The sequence below is a fragment of the Anas platyrhynchos genome, chromosome 4, assembly GCF_047663525.1.
Source record: "Anas platyrhynchos isolate ZD024472 breed Pekin duck chromosome 4, IASCAAS_PekinDuck_T2T, whole genome shotgun sequence".
In the NCBI taxonomy this organism is placed as follows: domain Eukaryota; kingdom Metazoa; phylum Chordata; class Aves; order Anseriformes; family Anatidae; genus Anas; species Anas platyrhynchos.
The window spans coordinates 47,335,714-47,350,017 of record NC_092590.1 but is presented as its reverse complement, the minus strand read 5'-3'; the positions used below and the strand labels follow the sequence as shown (position 1 = coordinate 47,350,017).

Sequence of the window (14,304 nt, the reverse complement as noted above, 5' to 3'; positions counted from 1 at the left end):
TTAAAATTAGATTCCTTTTAGTATTAAAAAAAAAAAAAAAAGAAAATAAAAGACAATAAGATTAAACATCTTGTGGTGTGTGTCAGTGAAGGGGGAGGCATGAAGCTCATGGAAAGCCGTTATGTAACACGTCCCATAAACACGTCTGTATTTATAGCACCTTATTAGTTATCATCTATCTTCTGCTGAGATGGGAAGCCTGTGGATCTGTTCCTTATATAGCCAGCAAGCATCGCTCTGCCTGTGCTGTATTTTGGCTCCCCCAGCGCCTCCCGGTCTTGGCTGTGAGCTCTGGGAGGAGTTCAGTGTTCAGAGGAGTTCAGTCCTTCACCTTGACTAAACTTTATCACAAAAGCAGCTTTCTCTTTGGGGGTCAGGTATTTTAGAATTTAACAGTTTTTTCCAGAATAAAAGGAAATAATGACAGTAAACACCTTATCTCCATTTGTATTGGTGGTTTCCAGATAACAGAAAATGCACACGTGGGAGCAGTACCCCAGTGGGAAGACTTTAAGAGGAAAATGCACTCAGGCTGAGTGTTTTAGTGTAAAAACTGGACTATACAGAGTGATGGTTGAGGTGGAAGAATCTGTCCCCAGCCCCTCAGAGCTGGACTAACTAAATGTCTCCAATGCAGCAAAATCTTTCAGGACACTGGCACAGGCTGCCCGGAGAAGCTGTGGATGCCCCATCCCTGGAGGTGCTCAAGGCCAGGCTGGATGGGGCTTTGGGCAACCTGGCCTGGTGGGAGGTGGCCTATGGCTGGGGGGAGGGACTAGGGTCCAACTAGATCTTCAAGGTCCTTCCAACCCAACCCGTTCTGTTACTCATCTGTTCACATCCTTCATGAAGCAAAAACAATATCTTATACCTACTGTGTTTCATTCAAGTTTTATTCTCTTGGTTTCTAGAAATATCAGCATTCGTTACCTTTTCTGGCCTCGCACTGCACTGGAAGTCTCTGCCTATTCTGTACTGCTTGTGGCCAGACCCAAAGGCTGAGCATATGGTGCTCTCTGTTAATCCTTTCAATTACCATTTTACAAGCTTCTGGCTGCCTGGTTGGAATATGCCCTCTCACAGCCATGTGCCAGCTCTAGCAAGGCTACGCAGAGTCACTAGGAAAGTCTGCGTCATGAAGTATTGAGTTTTAATTGCCCATTTTTTCTCAGGAAATTCAAAACAGAGGATGCAAATACATAAAGCAAGAGAGCGTGAAGTAAGAGGGATTTAATTTTTTTCACTTTTCTGATATGCCTGTAATTAATTTGCTCTTAAACAGAGGCAACAGTTCACGAGTGTGCTCAGACTTGAAATTTCTCTGGCTACTGGAAAGAGATGGAAGAAGGAGATGGAGCTGGGTGCTACTCTCCGGTCCTGCTCTCCTTCTCTTTAACTTCAGACTGGGCATGTTCTGGCCTCCATGCCTGTTTCAAATCAGACATCCACCTAGTGTTTTGGTCTGTTATTTACTAGATTCAAAGCTTGCAATTTGATGCTTACAATTTGTGATTGTTGCTGCTGGGCAGTGGACTAGATGAAATGCCCTTCAGCAAAATGAGAGGCATTGTTAACACAGGAATTTTACATCTCCAGGGAGGCTGTTTAAAGGTAGGCAAATGCATTACAAAAAAAAAAAAAAAAAGCTGTGAGGTTGCTAAGGAGTCATCCATTCCAAATAATAGTAATTTTAGTTAAATGATGAACACACACCAAGTTAGCATGTTAAAGAATAGGAGTAATAGATGTGTTCAGAAACTAGCAAGATGTACTTAGACCGGCTTGTGCCAGCAACACCAGCTTGCCTGTACCAGCCTTGAGGGATTTTGATTATATAGCAGCACGAGGGCTAATAAGGGCATGTCTGCCTCAGGCATGGTCCCTCCAGCATCCCCTATGGGTGTCCTCAGTGTCAGCGCTCTCACCAAGAGGCTCAGAGCTACAGCTTTGCCCTTGGGCCCCTGATTATAAAACAAAACAAACTCTGGATAACTAGAAAGGAATTCCCCTTTTGTTCTTTAAGCTCCTTGGGTGAAAGGCCCTGTAGAAATCCCAATTACTGTTATTACTTGTTATTAGTCTTGGTAAGAGATCTGGACAAAATCCTTTTAAACAGGAAGTTCTTTTATGACTGTCTTCTGAGCAACTCTAATTGAATTAAATTTTCTCCCTCTTCAAAGATCTCAGAAATATCTTTGTACACATTTAATGTCTGTGTGTGTTTGTTATGTTGATGGTAATTTATTTGCAGAGCATAATTATGGGAAATTCCTACAGCTTGTGATAAAGTGCACAGAGCTGGTCACCACAGCAGGTTTTTTCTCAGTCTTGAGTGACCCTGATTTATTCAGAGAAGTCAAGACCTTTTCTGGGGAAACAGAGGTTTTTACCAATGATTGTGTCATTAAAAAACTTTGCTATTTGCAGTAAGATTGGGAAAGTAAAGACCCAGTTCTGTGGCTTCATTTTCTACAACTCCTTGGTCCCTTTTTGAATGTTAACCTGTCACATACAACTTATTTCTTTGAATTTGCAGAAGAATTATTCTTAGCTATTGTTTCAAAGCCAGTTGTGCAGTAGCTCTACAAGTACTAAACATTTCTATGACAGTTCAGAAGAGTTAAAGTATTTTATGGGCTTGGATATGTAGCCGATGGGAAGTAGGTATGGCTGTGTGGGAGTTGTGCCATGAGCTGTCTCAGGCATTTAGGGAAGAAATTTCTTAATTTTGAAACTTTACTTGAGAATAAAAAAGAGAGAATCATGTGCCTTGTGGTTGATTTTGACCCTTTTAGTAGGGTGAAGGCTAGTTGGCAGTTATTGTGAAAGAGATTTCCCCTGCAAGTTCCCTGTACAAATAGGGGTGAGCAGCTTACAGCCCACGTCTGTTTGCTACAGCCTTATCTTTTTCCACTACAGAAAACTGGGCATAATCTTCTTCAGCTGTGGTGCTGGCTCTGCAAGCTAACCAGGTTGCTTTGGACAGGCACTTCATTTCTTGTCCTAGCTCCACATGAATTTAGGATCTCAACCAAACAAAATGTCCTTTCAGCTATGCAAGTGTGAAAGTGTTTCAAAACATGAAGTGACAGTGATGCTGTGCTATTATGTAGACAAAGTAGACAAAAAATAAAAGCAAGATTAAGCACTAATCCAATTTTAATACGTCTGTGGAAAAAATAATAGAAGAGCAAGTATGAGACAAAGTACAACAAATATTTACCTACTGTGTGCAATAAACTTGCTCTTAACATCCCCAGGAATCCAGTGCCCATTGGTTACAACAGAAAGAGACGAAAAACACGGCTTATAAAACATCAGTCGGGTAATTTAGCTGTCAGAACAGAGCCTTTTGTGGGAGGCAAGAGTCACCCCGAGTGTAACTGCATTTACTGAGCGTTAGAAAGTCGAGGTACCTAGTTCGTGGGAACACAGAGAGAGAAAGTCTGTCTGCATTGAAAGCTCTGAGCCCCACTGAGTTCACTGGTGGCTTAAAAATCTCTCTTCCTCCCTAATTGTGAGCCTCTCTGTTTTAAGGTGTTTCTGAGCTAAGGCAGCCTCCTAGCATGACCTCTCAAGCCCCAGTGCTTCCTAGAGTGCCTTCAGGACACCATGAGACAGCTGTGTCTCCAGCTTGTCATTTTTGTTCCCCGTCCAGTGTTGCTCTTTGCGGTGTGGGCCTTGGAAGAGAGCTTTGCAACTGCTTGCAGTAGGAAATTCTCTTCTAGTCGGATCATGAGGCCACAACCCTGTAAACCCCTGTAACAAGGAAAGGGTCCCATCAGGCCATGTAAGACAGGTGATCAACAGAAGAGTTGGTAAACATCTGAGCTAACTGCCTGGACTTATCCCTTACTGATTTATCTGTGTTTAACAGACAAAATTTAAAACAAAAACAAAGAAAAAAAAAAAAAAACACACCACAATGATAGATTCATATAGAACAACAGCCTAATTGAACTTGAAGTGCAGCACAGATGATTATACATTGAAAAGACTTTCTAATGATGAACATAGAGGAGATGTACAATAGATTACATCGAGAATTAACGAAGTCTGGAAAAGCACAGGAATAGCTGATGCTGCTTTATCATAGGAAAATTGATTTAAATCTCTCTTGAGGCCCCTTCCAATCTCCTAATTTTAACATCTGCAGTGTTGCCGTATGGTATATCTGGTCCTCCACAACAAGCTGCCTCATGCCATGCATGCTACCATGAGTGCCAGTGAGAGGCAGAGGGTTCACCATCAAGACTTGCACTGATGCCACAAACACATTCATCTTTATTTGTGCTGCATCTTTTGCTAGCCCTTTAAAAACATGTCATAGACTTCTTCCCAAACCCAATATGTCTTCTTCCTTTCTGGACTGAATATCTTTTAAAATTGCAGTAAAAATGCTGTACAGCGTTTGGTCTTCTTTTTGAACTTTTATAGGTTTTGCACCAGTATTGAATATAGTTCAAGAAGTGTTTGAACAATGTTTTCAGACACAGGGTTTGATTTTTGGGTGGTCCTGTGTGGAGGTAGGAGTTGGACTAAGTGATCCTTGTGGGTTCCTTCCCACTCGGGACATTCTATTATTCTGTAGTTACATCTATAAGTTAATGTATATAGATATACATGTATATCTCTATGTACACATTTTCATATCTGCTTCCTTTATAAGGGCCTTTGTGTTGTAGTTTAGTCTATTTAACTTTGTTGCCTCTGTTTATGCTCTTATTTACAAATTCCTTTGTAGAAAAATAACGTAATTTCAGTTAATCTTTTATGCTGCAATGTGACAGAAGTGGCCTTTTTTTCTGTATTTCCAAGTGTATTTCTTCTATATGAAAGATGCCATCAACAAACACTGTAGGTGATGGGGTTTTTGTACCTAAAAGTCATGTTGATCATGAGATCACTTGTGCTATTTACACTTAACACAAACTAGAGCACCTTTTGGGTTGTCATTTTTCTCCTAAGGAAGTGCTTAACTCAAATGGGACAAGGAGGTCAAAAAAGTGTTTCTGAAAAAGAAGCATGTCTTAAAGCAAACAAAGCAAAAATAATAAAGAATGATAACTAATCCTGCTACTTATTGCTTTTTAAGTGTGAATTACTTTTCAGGCAAGATCATTTGTGGTAATATATGAATAGGAATATATATATTTTTTTGCTTAAAAATCTAAACTTAAGACTTTTCTTTTTTGTCAGTCATAATGAAAATACTACCAATAAGTAAGTGTAACTTAAACAAAAAGCTCATTTTTACAAAATTAATATGTGCCTCCTCTTATGTTGTAAAGAGCACAAGTTCAGCTGAAATTAAGTTTTGGGATGAAGAGTATGTTTCTATTTTCACTGTAGTTTAATAGCTTCCTATTAGATTAGTGTTATATAAACTAAGCTTTAACATAATTCTATTTTTTATCCCTTTTTAAAGTCAGTATAATAAAGATACAGGACTAGAGGGTAGGAAGTAACAAAATGCTAGCTGTCAGAATATGTGGCCAAATCTTCCTTTTCAGCTCAAAGTGCACTGGCGAAAGGAAGGGCAACTCTAGGAGACTGATGCGAGTTTCTTACTCAATGGCCCCATCAGGAGAATGAAATATGAAATCTCTGTATGGTTTTCAGATACCACTAGTGTAAAATGCATAAATAATGAAAGCACAACAACCAACAGACCCCTCTGAGTGGAAAATGTTTTATAATTCAAAAAGGGCAGACTTGCAACGGACAGAAGGGAAAGCTTGAACCTAAGAACTTGAGGGAAATGTGTCAGAGAGGTGCAGAGCCCTGGAGAAGAGAGGCCCTGGAAGTCAGGGGCTGTGATCATCTCCTAGCTTAGTTTCAGACTGAGAAGGACGCAACAACTGCTTTGTTATATACCTGGAGATGCATCCAAAGGAGTTTAAATCAGACCATATACAGCTAATTGTTTGTCATAAGTCCTGCATAAACTGCAAAATATTTGAAAATAATCTTCCTCTTTTTCACTCTTGCTTTATTAATAGCATCCTATTAAGTCACTCAGTTGTCTTTTTAAGTCTCCTTATGATTTAATTCATGGATAAGTTTGTTCTGCTAATAGGCATTCACCGATAATTTGCAGCTACAGAAATGTGCTGGCTTACAACAGACTGCTGATATTCGCAAATTTGTCCCACGTTTGTCATGTACACACCGCCCACTGGGGATGGTGTGTTTAATTTCTGGTAGCCACCTGAAGAAGACATGCAGACATAAAATGGATGGCCACTGAAGCAACACTCCTTCAGTCTCTTACCTATACCCTATGTTCTCCAGCAAGTGAATTGGCATTTGCATGTGCTTTATGTTTCAGAAACCCACTGATTCTAATTCAATCCCTTTAAACCATTATGTTTGCACCAGCAGTAATTGTTCTGAATGTAGTCTGGGTACGTGTTTTCCAAAGAGTACACTAAAGCAAGGAAGGAGAGATTTATGAGAAGAGTGAGATAAATTATAGAAACTAAATAAACATCTAAAACTTATTAAAACATATTAAACTGTGTAACTCAAATCACTAGATTTCAAAATAATTTGGAAGTGATGGTGGGGAATATTTCACACAATAGTCGCAACAACTGTAGAACCCATCAAATAAACAAACAACACAAAAATACTTCTATAATAAATCAAGTTAAAAAAAGATCAGAAAAAATGTTCCTGTTGTACATATTTTTGTCTGTTAAATGGAAGACACTCTTAATGACCAGTGGGTAAGAAACTTTTCTTCAGGTTACTTGCTGGCAGGTAGTTCAGCTTCCTGAAGGACTGCAAGGTTTGTCAGCAGTTGTGCTGCTGATGCAGAAAGAATATGAGATATTGGGAGCAGACTGGCAACGATGCATCTGGAAGCCTCTGCTGAATGTCCTGAGTCCTGGTCGCTAGAGGTGCTGTAATGATTGTGAGACCTATGCAGAAGGGGAAAAGAGATGACGGACAGTAAATTCTTTGTGGTTAGAAGTGGAGTGAAATTGAGAAATAAGTTAATGACAACAAGTGAGGCTACAGCATCAATGCCTTGATTGGATACTCGTTGTAGTCCATATGGGCTTTTATCAGGAACAGTCAGTGATCACAAAAACCATATGTGCAGCAGCAGCTAAGCCTAGCAAGCTGGAAGTTTTAACTACAAATTTCCTCACTGTTAGTGGTGTTAGTATGAGCCAAAGTGATATTAATTTGATATTAATTTTAATTAGAGCTGAATGAAGACTGAAAAATAACTAATTCACATTTGGTCCACTAACACCCCCAAGTTTCCCTTTTGGCTCCATATGGAAGGCCTTACGCTCACTTTCCAGAGACTTTCTGTGTGCAGCAACAGCAAGCAGTGGAAATGCCCATGTGTATCTGCAGAGGTACTCACACTACACAGGTAGATGTGATTATTCTGGAGGCAGCTTGTGGATTTGGTGCTCTGCAAACTGGGGAAGAGAATCAGCAACAAAAAATATGCACAAGGGACCACTTGTACAGTGCAAATTCTGAAAAGCAAGCCTTTGAAGTGATGTGAAGAATTCACGAGCTATTCATCATTTGAAGTATTTTTATCCAAACCATCTGGTGGGTAATACATAGTAATAACAAAACACCACTAAACCCAGGTGTCTGTTCACAGATCATTACAAACAGGCAACAGGGTCACATTTCAACAGTACCTTCCGGGTTTGAAACAGCTATAAAGAAGTGAGCTGTTGAGACTAAATCCCTATCTGAATTAGAAGTAAGCACTGGGCTATACAGGTACATGCTGTAACACAGTCTGCAGCCCTCTCTAGGTTGTGGCAAGAATGTTTTGCAGCTCCTCTGTGACCTGCAGGTGCACTTTTGTTGATAGGAACCAGGGAAGGGAGCTAGGGAGGGGACCGGGGCTCATCCTGGCAAAGGGGAACAGCTGCAGCAGGTCCCTGCAGCCCCAGCGTGGGCACCTCCTTGCTGACCCATGCTGCTTCCAACAGGAGGAGAAAGGGCAGTTCAGAGCAGTGGGTTTCGATATCCCGTTATGTTTTGTGTTGTTGTCTGTATGCTGAACCCTGCAGATAGTAAGTTTTTCATTCAAGCTTATCTTCCATAAAGGTAGCCAGTCTGGATTTGAAAAGAATGAGAAATGGAGAAGCCATTTTTTCCATTCTTTCTTCTTATTTTACTCACATTTTAAAGTGCTTCTGAACAGAGACTGTCAAATCTGGGACGGGGTTGAGTTTGAAGGTATTTGTTTCCATTTTCTGTTGTCTATTGAAGAGTCTGTAAGAAAAGATTTTTCTTTCTCAAGGAGATACAGAAAGCTAAGTTAAGGCACTTAAGTAGTATGAAAATATACAAAACCTTTCTACATTGGCTATATAATAAACTCAGGTGCCTCCTTCAAGAAAACTGAGAAGACATCAAATGAAATCACAGGTGTGTATGTAAAGTAGATCAGATCCATCCCTCTCCTGCAAGTTTAAGAGCCTTTATTGATAAAACCTGCCCTGCTGATTATCTTTACCGCATCACGTAGAGCTGGCTCCTGCATTAGGCAGTGACTTGACACAGCAGGTTTTTAAAAAAATGTGTGTGTTTTTCTGATATAACTGCAGTGCATTGGATGCAGAGGAAAAAACACTGTTCCAAGAACAATTGTTCTTTTGAAGCACACCTGTGCACCCAAATGATTTCTTTCACTACTAAGGTTGTTTACTGAAAGGAAGGGAATAGTTTTTATTATTAAAAATATGAAATATTTTTGTCTATATGATGTATTAAAAATGTACACTATAATCAGTATGTGTGCAGAGAAAAAATGAAACTAGCAAGACACACTTATTTTTCTGTTAATTGGTTTAGAAAGGGGACTCACATTTTCCTTATTAGCCCTTTCTCAGAATAGTCCCTTGAGTCCCTTGAATCTTAGATGTCACACCACAGCATCTGATATTGAAAGGCCTTGATCCTGCTGGGGGTTGTAGAAAACTGTCAGGGAAGAAGCAAGTCTTACAGAGCATGGTGCAGAACGTCAGTGCAGTCACTTTGAATTTTTCTGGTTTATTATTGTCGAGGCTTGCCCCTCTTCTTATCACCCCCCTCCAATGCAAGGCTGTAAAAGCTGTTTTATTTCAAGATGAATGAGTACCCCTGAAATCTCGCTCCACCAGTCAATGGATGAAAGTTACAACAGGGAGGAAGACACTTCTGAGAACCAGGGACCAAGCACCACTTGCTGCAAGTGCTCTTCACAGCTGTTGTCCAGACAAGGGTACCTGGAGCTAACCAGCCAGCTCCTTGATCCCCTTCTCACTAATTTCCACCTGTACTCAGGTCTTTGACAAATTTCCTCATCCTTTTAGCTTTCAGATACGTGATAACTGTTCATTGCAAGAATGGATTCATTTATCTAGGGCTCTTTAAAGATTTGAAAAGGATTTGCTCAAAATGCAGGAAAACAGGACAGGGGCAGGTGGCCATGGAAGAAGGACGTGCAGTCAGATTAGATCAGCCCCTCTTCTATCAGTCCTTCCTGCAGAATGCAGGATTATTTGGCTGTTCTGTGACAACACTGACTTTGTACAGTGTTTTTTTTTTTTTTTTTTTTTTTTTTTTTTTTTAATAGAGTTGACCATTGACGGAAAATACAGTCTGTGCACAGAATCAAAACCTTTTTAATTTAGGTGTAAGACACTTAAATGTTGTGTGTTAGGTGGCATTTTCAAATGATGTTTTGCATCCATCTGATAGCTTGAATACTTGAAAGATATTTTGCCAAGACAACCACAGAACTGTGAGTATTTGAGAATCCAATTTTTGCTGCAGGCCCGAATTGATAATGAAAATAGATTTCCAGTCTTGCAGGGGAAATATTGTCCCAGAAAATGGCACGTAGATTTGCATCTTCCTAATATGCAAGTGGCTGGCAGATGTGTCATGTCAGTTCTAACTCTCAGGAGTCTGTTGTAGGGTCAAAAATTCCTCTCCTGATCTTTGACTCGCCTAACACCTCCTTGTGTTTTGCTCCAGACACGTCTTTTTGATTTGTTGGACTCCTGACTCACCAGCATTTTTTTCATAACTCTTTTTAAGAGAACTGAGTCTTTTTGATACTTGAATATGAGGGTGACTGTAATGAATGGGAAATAGTCAGCAAACAGAGAAGGCTGGGCACCAGCTGCAGAAGAAAAGGGAATGGTTGTCCAGAGCTGCCACCAATGTGTCTACCTTTTCTCCATGTCTTGGTTATCCAAACTGTTTCGCAGAGGTGCACTCGCACTCCAATCTTCCCTTCCCTAGCATTCAAGGAGAAGAGATGATATTATAAAATAAAAAAAAAAAACAACAGTGATATGGGGCTTGGCATGTTTTATAAGAACAGCTAGGCTCAGACAAATTAAAGGTTTATCTAGCTGTAGTCTTTTTCTGACAGCGACAAGAAGTAAAGTTTTAGGAAGAATGAAGGAAATGTGAAGTGACAAACCACAAGAATACTTCCAAGACCTCCAACTGTTGCTGCTTAGATACTTCTAGAGCCAGAAGGGGTGTCATTTGTAATCAATATCTCTGTTTTTCCATGAAATTGTTCAGTCTTTGATGCATGTAGTTTTAGCTTTCTCAGAATATGTCTTAACTACAAGTTCATGTGTTGGAAGAACAGGTTACCTGTTGTGAATCTGCCTCCTATTATTTTCATCTGAGGTTCCCTTTTTCTTTTACTGGAAAAAGAAGTAAACAACCAGAAACAACCACCACATCAGTTGTGATTTTACTGACTATTTTCTGCCATATACCTTTCTTTCAGCTTGTGTGTCCATTCTGTTTAACTGCTCTACAGATGGAAACCATTCCATCTTTTATCTTCTTTCTCTGAAGCTTTTCCAAATCTACTTTTGTATCTCAGGGGGAAGGGAGGAGGGGTATAGGATGGACAGAGGGGGGAATGAAAACTGATCAAAGCTGTAGCACTCAAAACGTGCTGAGGGTTATAGAAATGTGATGATGGTCTCTAAACTAAAACTTTTTCTAAAACTTTGTTCTGAGTCCCTTTTTGAATAATTCTGAATTATTTTTATCATCCTAAGCATAGTGCTGATTTTTTAAAGATTATATTAATTCCAAAATCTCACTCCCATGCTTAGTAATTACCCTTGAACCCAACATTTCGTGTATGAATATTTGAAACGCTGATGCATTTTTATTCACTGTTTTTATTTTTTAAATTTATTTGAACTCTTGTAGTGTAACCTTTCGGCTCAGTTACTGAGGTTGCAGGTACTGAAGAATTCAGCTTTGGTAAAGGGCTAAAATCCCACCCATAAAAGGTTGTGGTTTTCATGAGGAGCCTGCAACCATCTCCTCTCTCCCTTCACTCCTGCCACACATCAGCAGCTTGGAGAGGCAGGGACACAGCTCCTTCCTAGGGGTAAAACTGTTTCCTTTGGGCTCTGTGTTTCCTATCTGGCATACCCTGGTCAAGTACGAATGCTCTGTCTCTTTATCTTGACTAGGCAGTTATCTCAAATAATTGTAGGCAAAATAAAATGTTCCAACCAGATCTTTCCCTGCATAAATTAACAGGGAAAAAGGTGAGAGGATCTTTATAGTCCTATTGCCATGCACCGTTACAGCACTCAGAATCACAGCTTCATTTAGAGCTCAGTAGTACAGTCTACAAACGAGTAAAACTATTCTGCTGTGATTTTACATACATTAATGAAAATCATCTCCCTTTTATACCAATTTAATTTTCTTCAGATTGATTCTTTTGTTTGAAACAACAGCTCCCCCCTCTAGTCTCCACAGCTGGACTTGTTGAAGGATTTCTTGCAGTTTGCTGAGTAATAACTTGGGCCATTTAGGAAGAATAATTAAATGTGGGTTTTATTTTGTTTTGTTCTGTTGATAGAAATAATTCTCTAGCACTACCACACTTGTATCAGAATCATTGACATTTTAGGACAGAAATTACATCTGGGTACACAAAGCATTTCCCATGAAGTTGTCTGCATTGAAGTGACAAGCCTCCTAATTAGCCTACTCCTTTCCATCCCTTTCTGTGGTTCCCCAGCCTGCAGTGTTTTTATGAATAGCTCATGCTGTGGTGTACTTACAAACATGCTTCCGCTACCTAAATGGCATAATTAGGCGCATTTTTATCTTTAAGGTTCAATTAAAAAGTAATCTAGTAGGAGGCAGGATTCCCAATTACTGAGTGTGGAAAAGACAGCTATTCTGCTCTCATTGTCTTTCATCTCAAACATAATGCAATCTGTCTCCTTTATCATAAATAAAATGTAGCTTTTCATCCCTGTGGAGATAGGAGAGGTCATAGAGACCTGTGGAGTCCATCTAGAATGATGTCTGGTTTTGTCCCCCCTTTTTCTTTAAAGTTACAATTAAATTCATAGTACACACTACTCTCTGGTGTGGTTAGTCGAGACAGAAAACTGTTTATTGTAATTGGAAAACATTAATTTTTCTATTTCAGGTTCATTAATCAAGCCTTTATAAACACCTTAAAGCAAAATTAAATTACTTTACTTTTCATTTCTTACAAGTCTTTCACTTCAGAAACTTGTAAATAGGTACCACCACTCTCAGAAAATGTCAGAACTTTTTGATAGATGTAAATCTCTAATAGCACAGAAGCTCTTACTATGCCAGGCGTAATTTCCATGGACAATAACTGAGAACAGTGTGAGTGGTTTATTAGTAGTCTGCTTTTCTTCTAGTGAAGTATTCACAGTAGTTTCTATAAAATCAAGCTTTCTAAGTTGGAATATTTTCCAACACTTGACAATGAATCGCACTAAAGATAGAAAAGAAATCACAGCAGTAGTTATTACTCAGCTGGGGGAGTGCTAGAGGACTTGGTCTTGCAAACGTGGGAGAATCCCACATTAAAAAGTATTTGAAAACTGCCAAGTTGTTGCTTCTCACACAGGAGGCAGCGTGAGGAAGGCAATGAAGCCACAGCTGAAGGAGCAGACTGAGCCACGATCTCGTGTTCAGACCTACCAAGCGCAGCGTTGCCTCTAGATGCAGCGTTCCTCTCTCCTGCAGCCAGTCCGTGGTGGCCCAGCCCAGCAAATATCTCGGAGTGGGACAGGTCCAAAGCCAGCTGTGGGGGCACGGGAAGCAGGGGGATTTCTCATAGAAATAGGTGCTTGCAAGATGGGGTTGCTAGTTATATCAAAATGAGGGGGGCAAGCAACTTGATTTTGCTGTGATGACTGTGGTATCGCTTTGTCATAGTCAATAGAGACATTTTATTTACGTACTTACTTGAATCTATTTATAAGATGCATACCGCACAGTATTTAGAAAGTAGTGTTTTAAATAATACTGAGTTCTGGCTGATGCTATTTCCTTTGAAATTGGTGAAAACTTCAAAACAATGCTAAACTATTTTGAAAGCTTTTTAAAAACTGATTATAAACATATAGACTCCTTTTGCGTCAAATGTGTGCTCATGTATCAGGAGGCCATACCTGGAGAAAAATTCTCAAAAATCCTGTGGCTGTTTCTTGGACTTCCCGTGGATGCAGATGCAGTGAACTCTGTTACATGTGGGGTTTATCAGGCAGTGTGTATCTTATGGCCAGGATGGATTCAAGCACCAGTATTTTTCCATAAAGCTATCTGCAATTTGATACGGTGCTGCAGGTGCAGTTTTTCAACAAATTTTAAGGTCACAAAATAGACTTCTGAGGGGTTAATCATAAAGTCTTCAGAAAGCCAAAGAAAGCAAATGCCTTCAGTAAAAAGACAAGAGCAGAAATCTGAAGCATGAAGCATTTCCTTTCAACATGTGCAAAACACAGAAATGCCAGATTCTCTTTTCCTGAAAAATGCTGTTATTTTTTTATTAGAAAGTCATGTTCTATTTACAAAATGTTGTAAATGAAAGGAATAAGCATCTGAGTTAGATTTCTTGAAGAAAAGAAGACAAAATATTTGGAATAAGTAAATAGTTTTTAATTTTTGACTTTATGACTTAGGTCCACTGTATGGAATTGTTTTTCAACGCTTTTTTTTTCTCTTTTTTTTTTCTTTTCTCTCTCTCTCTTTTTTTTTTTTTTTTTTTTTTTTTTTTTTTTTTTTTTTCCCCATGGAGATGCAAACCACAAAACATATGTTTTTAGACCTTTTAATTTGACATATTAGGCAGCCACTATCTGCCAAATAGTCACCGATACTAGTCCCATTCATGTCCCTTCATTACACCCAGACTACTCTCCTTGAGGAGCATTTGCAGGATTTCTGTCAGAAATGTTATTGTTAAGGAACCCTGTTATTAAAATAAAAAAGCATGTATGC

General features: G+C 39.4%; 1 protein-coding gene and 1 long non-coding RNA gene across 2 annotated transcripts in view; one reads left to right on the top strand and one right to left on the bottom strand.

The window, feature by feature from the left end:
• Positions 1-14,304, top strand: part of RPL7L1 (ribosomal protein L7 like 1) — a 31,724-nt gene that overhangs the window by 7,433 nt on the left and 9,987 nt on the right. The gene's annotated exons all lie outside the window — the stretch shown is intronic.
• Positions 1,548-8,011, bottom strand: LOC140002472 (uncharacterized). The gene is made up of 3 exons (XR_011809149.1): positions 7,677-8,011; positions 7,385-7,442; positions 1,548-6,926 (listed from the first exon to the last, which is right to left on the bottom strand). It is a non-coding gene; the product is annotated as an uncharacterized lncRNA (long non-coding RNA).